The following is a 21104-nucleotide window of genomic DNA, read 5'->3' on the forward strand; positions in this document are numbered from 1 at the left end:
TCGAAACGGTCCCATCCATGTTACTGTACTTGCGGTGTTTGGGATGAGGTCTTGACTTGTCCCTGGATCTGTGCCTCATTAGAATCGAAACGGTCCCATCCATGTTACTGTACTTGCGGTGTTTGGGATGAGGTCTTGACTTGTCCCTGCATCTGTGCCTCATTAGAATTGAAACGGTCCCATCCATGTTACTGTACTTGCGGTGTTTGGGATGAGGTCTTGACTTATCCCTGGATCTGTGCCTCATTAGAATCGAAACGGTCCCATCCATATTACTGTACTTGCGGTGTTTGGGATGAGGTCTAGACTTGTTCCTGGATCTGTGCCTCATTAGTATTAAAACGGTCCCATCCATGTTACTGTACCCCTGGATCTGTGCCTCATTAGAATCGAAACGGTCCCATCTCTGTTTCTGTACTTGCGGTGTTTGGGATGAGGTCTAGACTTGTTCCTGTATCTGTGCCTCATTAGTATTGAAACGGTCCCAACCATGTTACTGTACTTGCGGTGTTTGGGATGAGGTCTTGACTTGTCCCTGGATCTGTGCCTCATTAGTATTGAAACGGTCCCATCCATGTTACTGTACTTGCGGTGTTTGGGATGAGGTCTAGACTTGTCCCTGGATCTGTGCCTCATTAGTATTGAAACGATCCCATCCATGTTTCTGTACTTGCGGTGTTTGGGATGAGGTCTTGACTTGTTCCTGGATCTGTGCCTCATTAGAATCGAAACGGTCCCATCCATGTTACTGTACTTGCGGTGTTTGGGATGAGGTCTTGACTTGTTCCTGGATCTGTGCCTCATTAGAATCGAGACGGTCCCATCCATGTTTCTGTACTTCGGTGTTTGGGATGAGGTCTAGACTTGTCCCTGGATCTTTTCCTCATTCGAATCGAAACGGTCCCATCCATGTTTCTGTACTTGCGGTGTTTGGGATGAGGTCTTGACTTGTTCCTGGATCTGTGCCTCATTAGAATTGAAACGGTCCCATCCATGTTTCTGTACTTGCGGTGTTTTAGATGAGGTCTAGACTTGTCCCTGGATCTGTGCCTCATTAGAATTGAAACGGTCCCAACCATGTTACTGTACTTGCGGTGTTTGGGATGAGGTCTTGACTTGTCCCTGGATCTGTGCCTCATTAGAATCGAAACGGTCCCATCCATGTTACTGTACTTGCGGTGTTTGGGATGAGGTCTTGACTTGTCCCTGAATCTGTGCCTCATTAGAATTGAAACGGTCCCATCCATGTTACTGTACTTGCGGTGTTTGGGATGAGGTCTTGACTTGTTCCTGGATCTGTGCCTCATTAGTATTAAAACTGTCCCATCATTGTTACTGTACTTGCGTTGTTTGGGATGAGGTCTAGACTTGTCCCTGAATCTGTGCCTCATTAGAATTGAAACGGTCCCATCCATGTTGTACTTGCGGTGTTTGGGATGAGGTCTTGACTTGTCCCTGAATCTGTGCCTCATTAGAATTGAAACGGTCCCATCCATGTTACTGTACTTGCGGTGTTTGGGATGAGGTCTTGACTTGTCCCTGAATCTGTGCCTCATTAGAATTGAAGCGGTCCCATCCATGTTACTGTACTTGCGGTGTTTGGGATGAGGTCTTGACTTGTTCCTGAATCTGTGCCACATTAGAATCAAAACGGTCCCATCCTTGTTACTGTACTTGCGGTGTTTGGGATAAGGGGGGAGGTACTATTTCGCAAAAATGCAGTTTTTGCTGAAATACGCACCTGAAAATATGGGGACGGTCTATCTGAATATGAAAATGTAAAAATGTTGAATTTTTTCTAATATTAACCCCCCTGTACATACCACTTGAAGTTTGTAACATAAATCTGTATTAAACAAGTATAAAGGTATGCTACCAAACATAATTAATGCCTTTAAGTACTAGTACTTTGAGGTAAGCAGACATTAAAGTGAATATTTGAACCCAAAATCTATTCTCCACACAGATATAGACTATTCCCATATCACCCCCATTGCAAAAATGGACTAGTCCCATTAGAACATGTACAAACTTCAAGGGGTATGTACAGGGGGGTTAGAGTCCAATGATTGCCCAAATTTTGTGATTTCTGTGCTTAGATAGACCAGATCTATATTTTGAAATGCGTATTTTACAAAATTGAAATTAATACCCCCCCTATTGGGATGAGGTCTTGACTTGTCCCTGGATCTGTGCCTCATTAGAATCAAAACGGCTCCATCTCTGTTTCTGTACTTGCGGTGTTTGGGATGAGGTCTAAACTTGTTCCTGAATCTGTGCCTCATTAGTATTGAAACGGTCCCATCACTGTTACTGTACTTGCGGTGTTTTAGATGAGATCTAGACTTGTTCCTGAATCTGTGCCTCATTAGAATTGAAGCGGTCCCATCCATGTTACTGTACTTGCGGTGTTTTAGATGAGATCTAGACTTGTTCCTGAATCTGTGCCTCATTAGAATCAAAACGGCTCCATCGCTGTTTCTGTACTTGCGGTGTTTGGGATGAGGTCTAGACTTGTTCCTGAATCTGTGCCTCATTAGTATTGAAACGGTCCCATCCATGTTTATGTACTTGCGGTGTTTGGTATGAGGTCTTGACTTGTCCCTGGATCTGTGCCTCATTAGAATCGAAACGGTCCCATCATTGTTACTGTACTTGCGGTGTTTGGGATGAGGTCTTGACTTGTCCCTGGATCTGTGCCTCATTAGAATCGAAACGGCCCCATCTCTGTTACTGTACTTGCGGTGTTTTAGATGAGGTCTAGACTTGTTCCTGAATCTGTGCCTCATTAGTATTGAAACGGTCCCATCCATGTTTCTGTACTTGTGGTGTTTGGGATGAGGTCTTGACTTGTCCCTGGATCTGTGCCTCATTAGAATCGAAACGGCCCCATCTCTGTTTCTGTACTTGCGGTGTTTGGGATGAGGTCTAGACTTGTTCCTGAATCTGTGCCTCATTAGTATTGAAACGGCCCCATCCATGTTTCTGTACTTGTGGTGTTTGGGATGAGGTCTTGAGTTGTCCCTGGATCTGTGCCTCATTAGTATTGAAACGGTCCCATCCCTGTTTCTGTACTTGCGGTGTTTGGGATGAGGTCTTGACTTGTTCCTGAATCTGTGCCTCATTAGTATTGAAACGGTCCCATCCATGTTTCTGTACTTGCGGTGTTTGGGATGAGGTCTAGACTTGTTCTTGGATCTGTGCCTCATTAGAATTGAAGCGGTCCCATCCATGTTACTGTACTTGCGGTGTTTTAGATGAGATCTAGACTTGTTCCTGAATCTGTGCCTCATTAGTATTGAAACGGTCCCATCCATGTTACTGTACTTGCGGTGTTTTAGATGAGGTCTAGACTTGTTCCTGAATCTGTGCCTTATTTGTATTGAAACGGTCCCATCTCTGTTACTGTACTTGCGGTGTTTGGGATGAGGTATTGACTTGTCCCTGAATCTGTGCCTCATTAGAATTGAAACGGTCCCATCTCTGTTACTGTACTTGCGGTGTTTGGGATGAGGTCTTGACTTGTCCCTGGATCTGTGCCTCATTGGTATTGAAACGGTCCCACCCATGTTTCTGTACTTGCGGTGTTTGGGATGAGGTCTAGACTTGTTCCTGGATCTGTGCCTCATTAGAATTGAAACGGTCCCATCCATGTTACTGTACTTGCGGTGTTTTAGATGAGATCTAGACTTGTTCCTGAATCTGTGCCTCATTAGTATTGAAACGGTCCCATCTCTGTTACTGTACTTGCGGTGTTTTAGATGAGGTCTAGACTTGTTCCTGAATCTGTGCCTTATTTGTATTGAAACGGTCCCATCTCTGTTACTGTACTTGCGGTGTTTTAGATGAGATCTAGACTTGTTCCTGAATCTGTGCCTCATTAGTATTGAAACGGCCCCATCTCTGTTACTGTACTTGCGGTGTTTTAGATGAGGTCTAGACTTGTTCCTGAATCTGTGCCTTATTTGTATTGAGACGGTCCCATCTCTGTTACTGTACTTGCGGTGTTTGGGATGAGGTCTTGACTTGTTCCTGAATCTGTGCCTTATTTGTATTGAAACGGTCCCATCTCTGTTACTGTACTTGCGGTGTTTTAGATGAGATCTAGACTTGTTCCTGAATCTGTGCCTCATTAGTATTGAAACGGTCCCATCTCTGTTACTGTACTTGCGGTGTTTTAGATGAGGTCTAGACTTGTTCCTGAATCTGTGCCTTATTTGTATTGAAACGGTCCCATCTCTGTCACTGTACTTGCGGTGTTTTAGATGAGATCTAGACTTGTTCCTGAATCTGTGCCTCATTAGTATTGAAACGGTCCCATCTCTGTTACTGTACTTGCGGTGTTTTAGATGAGGTCTAGACTTGTTCCTGAATCTGTGCCTTATTTGTATTGAAACGGTCCCATCTCTGTTACTGTACTTGCGGTGTTTTAGATGAGATCTAGACTTGTTCCTGAATCTGTGCCTCATTAGTATTGAAACGGTCCCATCTCTGTTACTGTACTTGCGGTGTTTTAGATGAGGTCTAGACTTGTTCCTGAATCTGTGCCTTATTTGTATTGAAACGGTCCCATCTATGTTACTGTACTTGCGGTGTTTGGGATGAGGTCTTGACTTGTCCCTGGATCTGTGCCTCATTAGAATCGAAACTGTCCCATCCATGTTACTGTACTTGCGGTGTTTGGGATGAGGTTTTGACTTGTCCTTGGATCTGTGCCTCATTAGAATTGAAACGGTCCCATCCATGTTACTTTACTTGGTGTGTTTGGGATGAAGTCTTGACTTGTCCCTGAATCTGATAATCTGATATATTGTTGGAGCCCTTAACCTATAGATTGTATAGCTTATATTATCATATAGTTCAAATTATTTCTTACTGCTGTAAAGGATCATGCAAAACGTACCTGCTCGACACTCTCACATGACATGTTGATACAATTGTAGCGTGACAGGAAGTCCGGTAGATGAGGATGTGGACTAGAAACAGAAGAAAAAGTAAGTTAAGAAACTACAGCCGTTTCTGTCATGACATTTGAAAACCCTTGTTTGTAAACTTTGAAAAAGAAATAAGTACATATAGTACAAGCCTCGTCAAATGTGACCTTGCGGTAAAACCGGCCCCATTCCTTGGCCACCTTGAGAAATGTTGCAGGGGACAGGTAGCCAGGTCCACCTGGTCTCGCCTTCATCCGGACAGCCAGAACCTCATTGTCCTGTTAAGATATCATGGATATATTGATTTAGGATGATGAATAAGATCATACAAGACTTGCCACATAGGTAATCAATGTATATGACTTCATGGAATAAGATACCAGATATGAGTTAGTGATACAATAATGAATCTCACTAACTTACGTTGGTCACTGGCTGCACTGTCCTCATCGTCATTTGGCGGCAGTGGGATCTCTCAACAAAGGAATTTGGATTAGTGACCATGCATGTGTGACAGGAACATCGAGCCTTTTTACAACAGAATATTACTATCAATCTTTCTGAAACATACCTGATCACTTTGATCATACATTTGCTCCCCCCCCCCCCCCGGTGTCCTGGCCACGTTTGGTCAGCACAACCCTAAGCTGTGCCGCGGACAGGCTGTGGACACTTAGTCCTGTAGTATTCCACATGTTCTGGAGCACAGCTTTGATTGAGGTCAAGCCTGGCAAACCGTGACCTGATCCAGCTGTCTTGCTGAAAAGATGATCAGTGTTAGTCCAATTCTTTCATAACACTGATACCTTGTCCAATGCATGAATTCAAATTGAAAGTTTGACAAAATGTACACCATGTTGTAGTTTGTCATCTCTTACCGTTAAGCTGGGTCCAGGTTTTGACAGAACCTTTCCTATCATCCCCAATATTTTCTGTAATGATTTAAATGCAACATTGACGTACTTCTCAAAAACACTGTACTGAGACATAAAACAGACCACTTGTCTGAGGTGTATATGGAATGATAAATCTGGTAATTATCATCGCAAAGACTGTCATATTGAAGAACCGCTGCACTGGTAATAGAAGTGGCAACTCATACAAAAGGTTCAACAAAGCGGTCACGAAGGGTCAGATCGTGATCAGCTACCATTCCGGGTTGCTTTCTATTCGCCCGCTTAACTAGTTCTTGCAACACAATGGCATATCGTCGACAAGACTCGCTCGTAAAAGTGGGCCACGATATCCGTTGCACTCTCGGTGTCTTGGTACGCATCCCGCAGGACGCGCACCAGGGTAGTGATATCCCTTTGCTCTCTAGATGTAAGGCAGGCCACTTCACGTCTAGCGTCCCCCTCTAAATGACGCCTGACCAAATGTGCCTGCTGTTCAGGAGGTGTGCTCCAGGCACTAAAAAAAACCTGAACGTCTTTCCACCACCACCATTCTTCAAAACTCACTCCCGGTCCATTTATTATTAATACACCTGATATTATTATTTCCCGAGAATTTAGGCAACTTTCTGTCCCAGGGGACCACAATTGTCTGGTGCCCCGTGCTAAAGGTCGACTAGGATAGGGAGGCCGGCGGGTCCGGAACAGTTTGAGACCCCCCTCTCAAGACGCTGTCCGCAGCCGATGCTCCTCTAGATGCAGGCAACACAGAGGGGAGGGCACCCTGGCTAGTACTGGTCGTCTGTGTCGGAGCGCTAGACCGTGCCGGCACCGTCTTTACCGGTGTCCCTTCATATGCCGACAATGGCGGGGAGGACGACGGTGAGGACGGAACAACTGAACCAGCATCACCAGCGACTCTGGATACACTAGATACTGACGACGGGAACCCAACTGCGGCGCTACTTAAGGTTGTCAAGGCGGCTGATTGTTTTTCTCTAAGTGCTAAAAAAGTAATATATATCGTGGCGCTTATACTTCTAGTATATATTTCTGACCATTAAAGGGCCATAAATTTTCCTATTAATTATCTAGAAATACGCGAAAATGTTTGTCCCAGGCGCTCCCACAGGGGCGCAGCCGCTTTGCTGGAAGCGTTATGCGCATGCGCACTCGCGCCGTGGAGAGAGAGAATGGCGGCCATGTTTTCTCATGCTGTACACAAGTTACGGCCCGACTCGACGCGATTCTAACCGGAAAAACTGATTTTATAGCGTTGGTACGTATGTATAAACATCTTCAGAGGATACACTACCCTTTCGAAACATTATTTTTGGTCTTGTATCTCGTAAAGTCAGCCAATCACGACCCTTCGTCGGTCTCGTGCCTGCACACTTTGTTATGATAAGATTGCCAATGGGGTTATTGTAGAGTAGCGTAGAGTCTTCGGTAACGTACTGGACTAGCAATGTGTTCTCTACAAGGATGTACCTACTTGCCACACCTCAGCGGGACTACTGGCCGATTAAGTCGGCAGTCTAAAGCCCGTACGCTGTTTACCTTACCCTGGAATGTACCGGCCCGCGCGCTCCGAGTTACCCGGGCCTACCCCTCCGTTCCCCCGACAAACTACCCCGCACACTTTCCGCTAGCCACCCTATCTCTGCTAGCCGTACAAACTTTGTCCACTAGCCGTACAAACTTTGTACTCGGGCCGGTACATATTCTTTGGATTCCAGGGTAAAACCATGGCGGTGGTTGAGAAACATATTACAAACATGCTTCCGACGTGACCTACATACTAATCACTGACCTCTAAGCAGATGTTGGGAGGGAAGATCGTAACTTTTCGTGACGTATCCCGTTTCTAAATTCTAGTGTCGATATTATTGGATGGAATTTTATGATTATAACAATATTCTATGTGTTTTGGTTTGTATCCGGAGACATTTTTATAGGCGAAATGTTGGAAGAAAATTCATGATTTGAAAAAAACAAAACAATCCGTGTGTCAGAGCATCGACTGTTTACTCTGATGTCCACCCATAATGTTACAGGCATTAGATCAGCCCAGGGAATAGAGACAGTGATCATCTGACCCACACTGCGCCACAGGCGTGTTTTGGTAGCCTGGATATAGTCCTAATGATGTTTGTGAAACTCAACAACAGAAGCTATTCTACACATGGAGCGCTAAGCTGAACAGAAATGAGAAAGGGTGTCTTTAGAAATAAGAATAAGGAGGCACACACAACTTGAACAAGACTCAAGAGCATATCAAGTTTAGTTAGCTTTATTAAAACGGCACTGTAAAGTAAACATGAAGCAGTGAAAGGTGTATACGACTACTGGCCACGCTTGAAGGGTTTGCCGGAGTTGGCAGCGCCCCGGCGCCCGCGGCGGACAGGCCCACCAGACACACCCTCGCCTCCCCCGGCACCGCAGCGGCAGGAAGGCCATCTTGTGGTGGCCAAGTCCACCACATCGACGTGATGAACCTGTACAGGAAAATAATTAAAAAGAAAAAAAAAACTGTTGGCACAATACGGTAACATAGTAATTTGCAAACATATTATGATATTCTGTAACACAGGACTGCAACACAATCCGTTCAAAATGTTTGTTAATTTCTTTCACATAACTTTCTTCCCTTATATATAATATAGATGTGTGTGCGCTATATATCTAAGTTCAAGGTGCAAGTATGAACTGTTTCTGTTGGAAATTTCCATCCAGTAATAACTTGTTTATAGATCAAGATGTCACCAAAATGCTATGTATTACTACAGATATATATCAAATGTATTGAAACACAAAGTCATTCTAGAAAGTTTATACAGTATATACTTACTGCCCCCTGCTGCTCCACCCTTCCGTCGTTGAGCCGGATGGGATCCTCGGCGAACCGTGCCCGGACGACCCACCGCACTTCCTCGGGGAACACGTAGGTGGGCGTGTCCCTCCCAGCGGCCCGGATAGCCGCCCCGATCGTCCTGTCAGATCCATACTAACAAGGGACAAACCAACAAATAGATCAGATTAACTCAATACCACATGTATTGCTACAAGATCTTAAACAGCTCATACATTTTAAGATTTTAACCCTGTTCAGGATTCCACGCACAGCATTAGATGATAAACATAACTTGGTAAAGGCTGTGTCAAGTTGAAAGACAAGTACACAGAAACGACTTCAAACCCAATATTGTACTGACCCTTAGTCCCCTGAACAGCGCAAGGTGTTTGCCGGAGCTTCGTGGGCCATGTGCAAGAGCACACGGCGCAGGCCAGCTGGCATCGTGAGTCTGTAAGTCACCGGAGAAATAGAGATGTCAATTATGCCACAACAGGATTGAGAACGAAACAAATTTTCTATCAAGGAAGTGATCATCCGAACGTAGTATTTACTTCAAGGACACTCTCACGTATGATAAAGCATGTGTTATCAAAACCTATTCTGATCAAATATTCTATCATTCATTGTGGTGTACATTTTGACAAGATCCCATATTCACTAGCCTCCTGAGGCGGAAGGGCGCTAATTCGCGATTTTCAACCCGGGCGAAGGTTCTTTTGATGGAGGGCATCGTTTTGTCGCCACGATATCCCGTGGCAAGAAAACAATAGATAATAAGAAGTTTATTGCAAGTTCATGCCCGTGGGCTAATTGCAAATACATGGTAAAAACATAGGGAAAACATGTGTCAGTGAACTGTGTCTTTGTTGTAACAAAAGCCCGGGTTGAAAATTGAGAATTAGCGCCATTCCGAATTAGCGGGAAGATAGCAAAATTTTTCAATCATAGTCCGCTCTAACTTCGAACTAATCATTACACGTTCTCGTCTACGTACAAGTGTACATACCCGCTCTGCTGGAACAGCTGCTCCAGAGCCGTCACGGCGTTGTCAAGGTCAGTCATTGTTGAATGGACGAAGAAAAGATGTGTGTGATCTCCAAATATGTAACTGGCGATTTGATGACAAACACAGCCGAAAAGATCACGCATGTGCAGTGCAGTGAGATATGCGTTGTGATCAAGCTTCCGATAAGGACCTGTCACAACATTCTCACATGGTCACTCTTAAACAGCCATTATTAGTCAAAGTTGACAAATGGCTTCATCTGGTTTTGCCTTTCATCTAAATGCGCAGCAGATTTGTTTGTTTGTGTATCGTGGAAGTGAATTTTTACCGCAACATATATGATAAGTCATATACTAGTAGTAGTAGTACCTCTATTTTCTAATGGCTTAATAAGGATTTTTTAAAAGCTGCAATAGCTTGTCACCGAAATTACTTGTTCTTTATCACCAAGATCACTCCGTAGTCAACGAGAAGCAAAACTTACCACTGGATTTGAAGCTACGACTCGTTGTCATGCAGGGACCACGTGCTCGCCAGGTGTGCTGGCAGGCCGAACGCGTATATTCAAGGCGCTGCCTCATTGGCTCAGAGCTGACCAACCACACAATCGCTTATACAGTACCATGTGCAGCGTGCCTATTGTTTGCCGCTTTGAAACGCCGCTGGCGCCGCGGGAGACACAAAATAACTAAAAATTCCATTAAAAAATCGCAAAATAAATCATTTTGAAGTAGTGTATGCGAAAAAAATAATGGGGTCCTTTGGGTAAATGTCCAATGCACAACTAGACCAAATTTCAGGTCCTTCGGTTTCAACACCACGGCACTGGAGTCCATAATGTGCGACTTTTGTCTGAAAATGACCAAAAAACCTCGATATGATCATTTTAAAAACTTATATAAAAAAAATGAAAAAAAAAAAAACCTAGGGATACACACTTACTCTACCTGCATACCAAATGTCAGCTCATTTGGTCCACGGACGACCGAGATGAATTCGAATCGCTTTGAAGATTTGACAGGAGAAGGAGAAGGAGGAGAAGAAGAAACCTGACAAAAACAATATGTTTCGTTGGCGAAACATAATAGATAATTATTGGTACATTTCTAACAAAATACCTGTGGGATGGAGGCAACATTCCTTTTGTCAAATATATGATGCACATTCATTGTGATATGATATTGCTTGTAGTCATATTATGTTACCTGCTGAAATAGTCGATCGCATACAAGACCCTTCTCTTCGGTGCACTGTCGTGGAAGTTGGTCGCAAAGTCAATGCCAAGACGTTGTAAGAGTCTGTTTATATACTTGTGGGGTACTGTTGTACCTGGGTGTTAGAACTCTGAAAGCAACAGTAACATAATATCTGAAGACACTGGTTACATTTCTATCTTTAGATTAAAAAAATGTTTATACATGAAAAACACACTTCAGAAGTATTTCAGCCTTTGTCACCAGGTTTATATAATCTTTAATTTTATCAACAAAAGGATTCAACACAATGCAGCATCACACAAGTCAGGTACATGTAGTTTAGTTTGAAGACAGATGATTATACTAGCGAGTCCTTCACAATGATAGACAATGACAAAGAGCGTGATAAATATTATATTGTGCCTTGTAAGTGCGGCAGAATCCTTCTGTTATGTAGTGCGATAGTAGAAAACTGGTTTCCATACACGTCCTCTCCATAAGGTTATCGTTAACTGATGTGTAAATGATTTGATGTACACGCGTCTCGCTAGGAATGTGCCTGAGCCATGAATATGTTTTTGTTTTATGCCTTAAGATAGGGAACGTTAAGTTTCCTCCGCTTAATTCATAATTCTAGAAAGGCAGTTCTTTGTGGTTGTGATGTCAAAGGACCTGAAATTTTCAATGATGATTGCGTTCAAATATCGAGGCCCAGGGCATAGAGATGACCTTTACAATGGCAAAACACAATGTTAACCAGGTCCCGGACTCCCCGACACCTACTCACCCCCCCCCCCCCCCTGGGACTGGCACCAGCATGAGAGGGGCTCCACCCGGACCCTTGCTCCACCAAACAAAATCTATCATTAGATTTAGAGTCTGTGAGAGTCCTTGTTTAACCAAAGATTTTTTTTTATATTTATGTAAAACCTCCTTGGTTAAGCAGACAAGCTCACATGGCACCAAGCATTAGTATTTTGTGATACAATTGTATTTAGAAAGTCATTCCAATTTCTAATGGTACCACAGATGATTACAAATTGGAAAAACTTCTGACAGAACAAAGAAAAAGATCATAATCCTTGTATGCTAATTAGACTCCTCCAGTGAATATGCTGTCTCAAACTGTCCTGTATAGACACAATTTTTCATGCTAATCCAAACATTGCCAAGTTGTGTTGACTCTTTCTTGCTTACATTTTTTAAACTAATAGATTTGTTGTTATTTTGTCCATGTCAATACTTTTACCACCATATCTGCTTCTGACTTATTTTCTCCTTTCTGCCTCAGAAGTTAAGAAAACTTACTACTAGTTGTTTTCTACCCTCCCTACCTTGCACCTGCTACCTTTGTTACAAAAGGACGTTATTTTTGAACCTGCAATGTTTGAAATCACTGGTTTAACTTCAAGTTTAACCTCAAAAAAGGATGGTGAGAATCAGGCAATAAAAAATAGATAATCGATCAGAAGTAAATATATAGTAAGTTTATTGATTCGATCATTCATACATCGCTGAAGTACATGGCAGCGTCCTCAGAAAAGGATGCTGAATTGCGTACATTAGGCGTATTACATTTAACAAATCTAACTTAAATTCAAACAACTAGTGCTATTCAAAATCTAGAAACAAGAAAGGGATAACGTATTGTACGAGGCATAAGAAAACAAATACAAAAATTCTTGACAACAAATGATGAAAGATGAAACAATGTCTAACATCAAACTGTAAACTAAATGAATAAACGTCGGGAGATTTTATCAGGTGTATGTATTCAATAGATGAGTAAAGTATGGAATGGGACTGTTTTTATAGCGATTTGTTTTTGCCAAAGGGATACAAAGTTGGTGTACGCCTTTTAGATTTCTAGCGTGGATGTCCGATCGGGTTGGGGGTAACCAACTCCTGAAGGTAGGATTTCGAAGTAAGGATTTGGCAAACCGAAGGCTAAGGTTTTTCCTCCTGTTTTCCAAGGAGGGGAGACATAAAAGTGTTAGGGCTTCGTTATAAGATATATATATTGGGGGCCGAGGATAATTCTCAGGGCTCGTTTTTGTATTCTCTCGACCTTCATGGATTGTTGTGCAGTGATACTAGGGCTCCAGACTGGTGCGGCGTATTCTAAAGTGGGCCGAATGTACCCTTGGTAAAATTCGAGAAGATCTTGTATGGGTAGTCCAAAACGTTTTAATTTCTTTAGCCAAAAAAGTCGTGAGCTTGCCTTTTGTGTAATGATGTCAACATGTTTTCCCCAACTTAGGTCATGAGAGAACCATAGGCCAAGTATGCGTGCTGTTTCAGTGTATTCCAGGGACGTATTATTAAGTGAAATTTCGGGGGGTAGGGGGCAGTCTCTCATAAACGAAATCATCAATAACTTGCATTTTTCACCGTGAAGTATCATGTCATTTTTTGAGGCCCAGCTATTCAATTTATCGAGGGATGTTTGTATAAGACTGGGTTGATAGAACATTCTACTTTCACAAACTGATAAATCGTCGACAAATTTATAACGGTCTAAAACGTCTTCGCTGAGGGCATCATTTATATAAATCAAAAAAAGGATGGGGCCTAATTTTGTCCCATGGGGGACGCCGCACGAAATATCTTTCCAATTTGAGGTTATGCCATTGTAGCGGACGCACTGTGAACGGTTGCTGAGAAAATTGCAGAGCCATGGCAAAATTGAAGTGCGCACGCCGTATTGTAGCATTTTATTTATCAGAGTGGTATGGTTGATTCTGTCGAAGGCTTTACTAAAATCTGTTAAGAGGATTGTTTGGATACTTTAGGGGTTTCGGCACCGAGGAGGATCGAATTCACCATAGCAGTTAAATAGTGGACGGTGGAAATTCTTTTCCTACAACCAAACTGGTTGGGATCCAGTACATTGGCCACGTCCTGGAGAACCCATTTCGTGACAAACGATTCAAATGCTTTGATGAGAACTGAGGTTAGAGAGATGGGCCGTAGATTATCAAGTGAGGCCGGCGACTTTTTAGGAATCGGAGTGATGACTGCCTGTTTCCATTGTTTTGAATTGGAGGGTACAGATTGACTTGTCCTTCGAAAACATTGAGGCGCTCTGTTTATAATATAATAAGAAGCCTAATCATATAACTTCACATTCACAGTTTATCGATGGCATACAAAGCATTTTCCACACGTCAGCGCCATATCTACGCATATTTTACAGCAAATATTTTGTAGCAAAGGGAAAAGAACTGATGCCGCTTGTTGTGTCTTGATTTTATTATCAGGAAGCTGAGTATTTGGTTTATCCTTGGTTTATTGAATGGTTTCCATGTTTTTTAAAGAAATGTGTTTCGTAAAACCCCTAGTAAGCCGCGATGCGCTTCTTAGTAATCTTACGTCATCATCCACCCGTCACCGAATAGCCTCCCAGACAGAACATACACATGCGCGTCATAAAATAGTGCAGCCGAATAGGGGACGTCTGGTTGGATATTCAGCATGAAGATATGACAAAATTACTCTGTTGTTTGCAATTTTTTTGCGAAGAAAGCTACACTTTTGTCGTTCTTTTGGAGTTATGCGGCATTTCAGGCGTCAAAGCGCATTGATACAAGAGAAGTGCGTCCGTCCTGTACGGAGATGTGACCAGTGCAGGGCGGCCATTGTTCGGCGAAGGTGGGTCACTGTCAGAGCAGAGTATTTTGTCTTCTTTTTTCTTTTAAAATATGTAGTTATCCTGTGCTGTTGTTGCTTCGGTGATGAGTCAGTACACTTGACTTTCTAGTTGTTGCTGGTGAGGTAAAAAATATGTTTCCGACGTTGCTTATCGTTTTTTTCGTGATGGCCATGGCGGACGTTTGAGGGGAAAATACTCTGGCGGTAAACATGTCGCGAATAATGTTTTTGACCGAAATTGTCGCCAGTGCCGGCGTGTAACGTAAGCATTGTTGAATTTTCGTTGGAATCTGGTGGCCGAAGACAAATTTCTGTAATTTTCTTGCGCTCATAGGTCGGTCGGTGGAATCCTTACGTCAAGAGAACAAAGGGCCGGGTTAGCGTGGTCATATGTAAATCGCCTATTTTACACTATGGCGGTTTGCACAACAGAATAGCGACAGGGAATGCAAGAAATTCGGCGTTTGTTGTTGTTGTTGTTGTAGATTCAAGCTGTTTACTTACAGCTCCGTACGCGCTATCCCCTTCTCCTTTTTTTAAAAATACCTGGAGATTAGATCAGTCAGTACAATTTTGTCAGTTTTTTTCGGACCACTATGTCTGTACGCAATTGGAGGCGCAAATGTGCACTCTTTCAAATATCTAGCTCCGGTCTTATCTGCTACATTGATGTGGTCAGTCAAATCGTTCGTTCTATGGTCTTATTTATTTATTAAATTTCTCATTTACTGAAAGATACTCAAATGTTGTGCAACGAGTTTTATTAAAACTAAAATGTGTATTTCTCTCCTACAGGTCAACCCGGATTATGATGTTGTTCAGCATGGCGCGTGGGTCTGGTGATCTCTGGTGTCCACTTGCAAGTGTTGCAAGTCAAGCCAATATCTACATCGGATTGCAACATTACCAGTTCCTTGATGACAAAAACAGTAGCTGCTTCAATGAGACCACCATACACATCTCAATATAAACACATGTGACAGAGTAAAGACTTTTGGCAAGGGCATAACATCCAGCTTACTCAGGGTTTGTTAGGTCTGTTAGTTTCACAGCCGTCAAGCCCCTTGGAAACCCAGACTTCGGGGACTGTGCCTCTGGCTCGGTGGGGGCTTGTGCGGCTTAGTTATATGGGTTTGCTGGATGTCGAGGCCACCAAAATCATTAATTCCTTTTGCACGCTGCAGAGTGTAGGGTGGAGAGAATAAGACAATTATTTTACATTAATAATGAGCAATTACAAACACAACAAGAGAGAATTGATTTAAATTTTAGGGATACTGAGAGTGGTATAGATACAGAGGCATAGATACAATTTACTGAATATGGCATCTAAGGTGAACTTGTAAAGTAGATTTGTGGGCGGGCCTTAAAAGTATTGAAGTATAAGCTCGCAGGACATGTATTAACTCTCCAAAAGGCCGCTGTATGTTGATAAGAGGTTCCCATACATCTTCTATAATTTATGTCAAGGGATTTTAACCCATGCACGGCTGGTCATCTTTAGTCAGGGAAGAAGTTCGACGCGAAGGTAAAAAAAACATGATAAACACCTTCTAGCTGTATATGTGTCTTCAAATATGTACATGGTTGTCTTGAAGCTCCATGACTGCTATGTGAGCGTGAGACCCACTATCCTATACATGTATGTTAGATCCTTTTGTCTTTTGTAATATATTTTGAAAAGGAAGGAAATACAGGACTTGCAAAAGGATCTTGCATGTTTCATAATGGTCCACTATGTGGCCTTGTCAGTCGCAAAGACTTAACGATGATAGCTCACTTAAAACATATGAATCAACCACGAAACACAACCAATAACCCAGACGTGATGCAGTTTCAAGTGACGTAAAATATCTTTCACTCTACCAGTCAGCAAGGATATCCACATCCTGTTGTTTGATTAGGCTGCACCAAGTAATTTTTATGGATGACGTCTGCGCGCGCATTGATTTTGGTCTGTTCCCAGAAAAAAAACCAAGAAATTCCGCTTCCTGTAACTATGACCAAAGAGTTCCTTTTTAAAATACTATGTTTCTGCAGGCCTGCAAAATCAATGGGATATGGAAAGAAACAGGACAGGACAACAACTGCTGTTCAACTACATGATGAATAAAAGAATTCTTAGTTGTTAAACTGTGTTCTCTCATTCAAGTTGTGTCCTATCATGTGTCGTCGACTATTATATTTCAAATCTAGGCATCTTGTTTTTTTCGGCCCTTCTTGCTTTTTTTTCGCGCTCTCGCATTAGATTGAGGGTCTCCAAAGGACGTCATCCATAAAAATTACTTGGTGTAGCCTTATATCCAAAGTGCTGACAAATCTTGCTTTGTACAGAAGTACTCCATCCCTTGTCGCGGGCAATATGTCGGGGTCAATGCCTGAACAGTGGCAAATTGACAAAGTGTTTGCTCCACGGACATACTATGTGCAAGACATCAGGGACAACTTCGTAGAATTCAGTCTCTAGGAGTGGGAGAAGGATGTGTCCATTGTGCTGTCTTTGATTCACGTACCTTGCAGTCTCCCTTCTGCCTCTCTATATCCCAACGACTGACTTTACAAAGAAAAGAAAATGTGTGATGCATTGTAGTTTATTTTATTTTGATACGACTCCAAATATAAATATTAATATCAAGTCATCCACTAGGCATTGAATTGCAGTGCTTGCTTGCCTATGTCGGCTGCAGGCTTCCTCCCTCCACCTGATCCATCAGCGTGAAACCGTAAATTGATAAGCATAGCTACTAAAATGACATGTGCTTTAAAATGATTGCAGGAGCTTGCTATTTAGTGGAAAAGTCTTCTATTTTTTACGCAGGATATTTGCTTCTAACATGTTGATCTGGTAAAAAGAAATGTGATCACTTCTCACTATGTAAAGACGGCTGTGTAAAGACGGCTATCTCCCCCTTTGTGCAGTGGCACCAGATGCAAAAGGACTTGCTACTGGCCTGGTTGAGTCCAAGCAGCGTAGCCACAAATTTCCAATCAGCTGTGAGGTACCTGAAGGTTGAAATTTGTTAAGAAATCATGTTGATATAACCCACCGAACACCTGGGTATAAAGAACAATTTTATTATAAAACTAAATGTACATGGATATATTTAAAGTCTACTTGTATTAAGTATATTGACATACCACTGCACTTTGATGTTCTTGCCGTCAATGTCCAGACCATTTTCCCTGGTCTCCTCCATCTCCCTATAGACAACGGCAGCTGATGCTTTCTGTGTCTCATAGTCTTCTCCGCCTTGTGATTGAAGAAGGAGAATGCCTCTTTATATAAGTATTGCTATCTATAGACATGTTGCATTATATTAATAACTGGATGTTCGACCCTTAACAAGGTTTGGTCAAATACATGTATGGGAATAAAAACATCTTACATCGAGAATAGTTATTTGCAAAAGAGAGTTATTGACTGAACATCTCAAGTACTTCCAATGTCACTTTGATAATTACCTTCATATAAGTACACTGCTGCCTCTTCATCAATGGTGTGGTGCAGCTGGGCATTGTCAGTGTTCTCGTTGATGGTGTTTCTGTTGGGGATGATTCGGACAGTGCCCATCACTCCATCAATCCACCAATTCTTGTGACCTGCCGTCCACCCCCTGACAGCCTCACGGAAACCGTGTTGTTTTATTAGTCTACATAAAGTTGACATCACATTCTACCTGTTTTAACTTTCAGAAGAGATAGTTGGGCAGGAAGATGGACAGGCACGCCTTATATATATATATATATATCCCGAAGCATAAAGAATGTACTTCACTGCAGCCTCAATTACCGAATGGTCAGCAAGACTGCATCTTTCAAAGGAATCGTTACCGGAGTTCATTTCGCGTGTTTTTAAAGTCTTCAAAGCCTTGTCTCAATCGTAGGATTAAATTGCAGAATCGGATATAATTATGAACTTAAAATATGCAAAACATCGTTTTAACTCAAACGTTAAAATATGACCACTGCGAAGGCATTTATAGTTGTCAGATTCAAGAAGATAACTTACCTGATCACTGTCTTGCATTGGGGTGTACACAATACCTGTACTTGTTCTGTTCAAGTTTTGAAATGATTGTAATAATGATAACAACAAAATAATATTCAATTTTATTATCGTCATTTCAACAACATGTCACCAAGATTTCACTGTCGACAACAGCTCAAATAACTCAGCAGGATCTTGTGCAGAGTCGTCGAAAAGATCGGCCAATTCATCTAAGAAAAGGAAACAACAACAAAAGATGAATCAAAGGGAAATTACGGTACACAGACAAACTCACAACCGAGTAAATAAATAAGCAAATAAATAAATAGATAAAACACCATCTGGTCATAACCAGAGATTGATGAGGGCCCTCGGTTGGCTGTGGGTGTATGACGCCCACTTGCGGCCCCGGTTGTGGCGTTGGTAGGTCCTCATCATCATCTTCACTTGAGATATAAATTACGTCTGGAATAAGAATGCAAAGTGTTTCGAGTTAACGACAAAAAGACAAGAAATAAAGACATGTTGTGTTTACCGTTTGTGTCAGGTACTTGTGGCTGGGCTGTTGGCATGTGCTCGTCACCATCTTCACTTGAGATATAAAGTACGTCTACAATGAGAACGCAAAGTGTTTCGAGTTAGAATAACGTTCTTATAAGATTGAGCGGCGGCATTAACAATATCGACAAACAGACACGGAGCGAAGATGTGATGTATTTTTACCATCAGTCGGCACGGAAACCTCGGATGTCGTCTCTGTCACGCTTGATTCAGATTCCGAGAACTCGGTGTCTCGGTCCGCGAAGCCGGAGCTTGATACCGAACTTCGTGAGTCCGTGCAGTCGGAGCTTGTCTCGGAGCTTCGATCCGAGGAGCCGGAACTCGACACGGAGCTTCGACCTGAAGCTTGTTTCGGAGCTTCGATCCGTGGAGTCGGAATTCGATACGGGCGCGCCGACCCGGTGGTGCAACGTTTGTGTTGGAATGACATTTCTTTAGTCTATTGAAGTGGACTACTTGGTGTTTACCGTTGTCGTCTCGTAACTTGTATGTAACCCCTAGCTCGAGTCGGTCTACCACTGTGTACGGTCCCTTCCACCTGGGTTTTAGTTTTTGTCGCACGGTGGTGGGGTCATGAAGCCAGACCCTGTCTCCCTCCTGATAGGCTCTGTGCGACACCTCGGTTTTAACATCAAAGATGTTTTAGAATCAGATACATGCCATGGCGCCAGGATGCATCTGACAGGTTTACAGTTATAACATTCGTCTACCTATTAAAAAGTTATTGATCAGATATGCACCCATAATACATTCAAACTCGGTATTCCTTTAAGACAAGACATGCATTGATATTACATAATTCATTCTCCTTCACCATCACATAGCCTGCATCTTTGTCAGCGTGCACTTTTCTGACCTCTGCATAGTCACCCTCTTGTAGAGGGGGGAAGTGTACCCCAACTCTCTTAAAACCAGATCTTGAAGTCAGAGTCAAGAATCGTCACGTATTCTCGCTCATTATGTTTGAAAACACAAAGATCTTCTAAGCAAAATGAGAGTAAACGCCACGAAAGCAAGACACTACTGCCCGAGAATGTTGTGGACAGAATCGAGAGAATGTTGTTTCTGTTGCATTTCCCAGACTTTGTTCATGCTTTTCTTGTTGATGAGCCGAATACCCATGGTGTCCGTCAGATCCCACATATCTTCCAAGAGACGGTTGATCAGTCCTTTGATGTCCTCCGCTGGCCGAGTGACCCTACGGCAGTGCCTTGCCATCTCTGCAGGTTTGATGGAAGCAGTGATTTTCTTCTCCGTGGGGACCACACCCTGCTTCGCCCCTTTTCGCTTCTCTCAGTCTTGCGTAGTCGCTCTGGTCCCAAACGAAAATGCAGCTGGTAAGTTGAGCTTTTTGAGGCTTTCGCCTTGGTAGTCTAATCTCCTCATCTACGTCTTCTCGGACTGTAGTGAGGTCTTCGTTTTCCTTTACTTCGGGAAGATCTTCAGTGCTTTTGCTCATTTTGCTTGCTGTGTAATTCGGATTACCCTTTATCAGTGACAACAGCTTGTATTCTTCCTAATGTCTGAGATTCTTCACCTTTCAGCCCTTGTTTGCTGATTTACAGTAACATAGTTTATCAATATTCCAGAACCCAGGTGAACAAATAGAATATAATATATACTCTACATTGAATGCACTCAGTACATACTTGAGTGTGCCTTGAATCTTGAAGAGATGAGGCTACCCGCCAGGTCTCCTTCGGTGTAATTGACATGGGGGAACTGATCTGTCACGCTTAAGAACAAAAGTAATATATGTTAACAGCCATGTAGAGGATTATAGTGAAATACAGACTTTGAATACTGTAAAATTGAGCGTAACTAACTATCAGTATGTATGATATGACCAGACCTAAGCTTGTATAACTTGTAAGCTTGTAATAATCCAGACAGATTATAATCCGGATTTATAAAATTCCAGTCGAGTAAGACTTTTTGACTAGACTATAAAATTATTTATTTCTACAACCTTAATGATACAATGTATAAACCATAACTAGCCAGACAGGCTCAGGAGA

General features: G+C 42.5%; 1 long non-coding RNA gene across 1 annotated transcript; it reads left to right on the forward strand.

The window, feature by feature from the left end:
* Positions 1 to 14269: 14269 nt before the first annotated feature.
* On the forward strand, positions 14270 to 16248 carry LOC136446553 (uncharacterized). Its single transcript, XR_010757590.1, has 2 exons — positions 14270 to 14537; positions 15333 to 16248. It is a non-coding gene; the product is annotated as an uncharacterized lncRNA (long non-coding RNA).
* The last annotated feature ends 4856 nt before the right edge of the window (positions 16249 to 21104 follow it).

Source organism: Branchiostoma lanceolatum, chromosome 12 (assembly GCF_035083965.1).
Source record: "Branchiostoma lanceolatum isolate klBraLanc5 chromosome 12, klBraLanc5.hap2, whole genome shotgun sequence".
Lineage (NCBI taxonomy): Eukaryota > Metazoa > Chordata > Leptocardii > Amphioxiformes > Branchiostomatidae > Branchiostoma > Branchiostoma lanceolatum.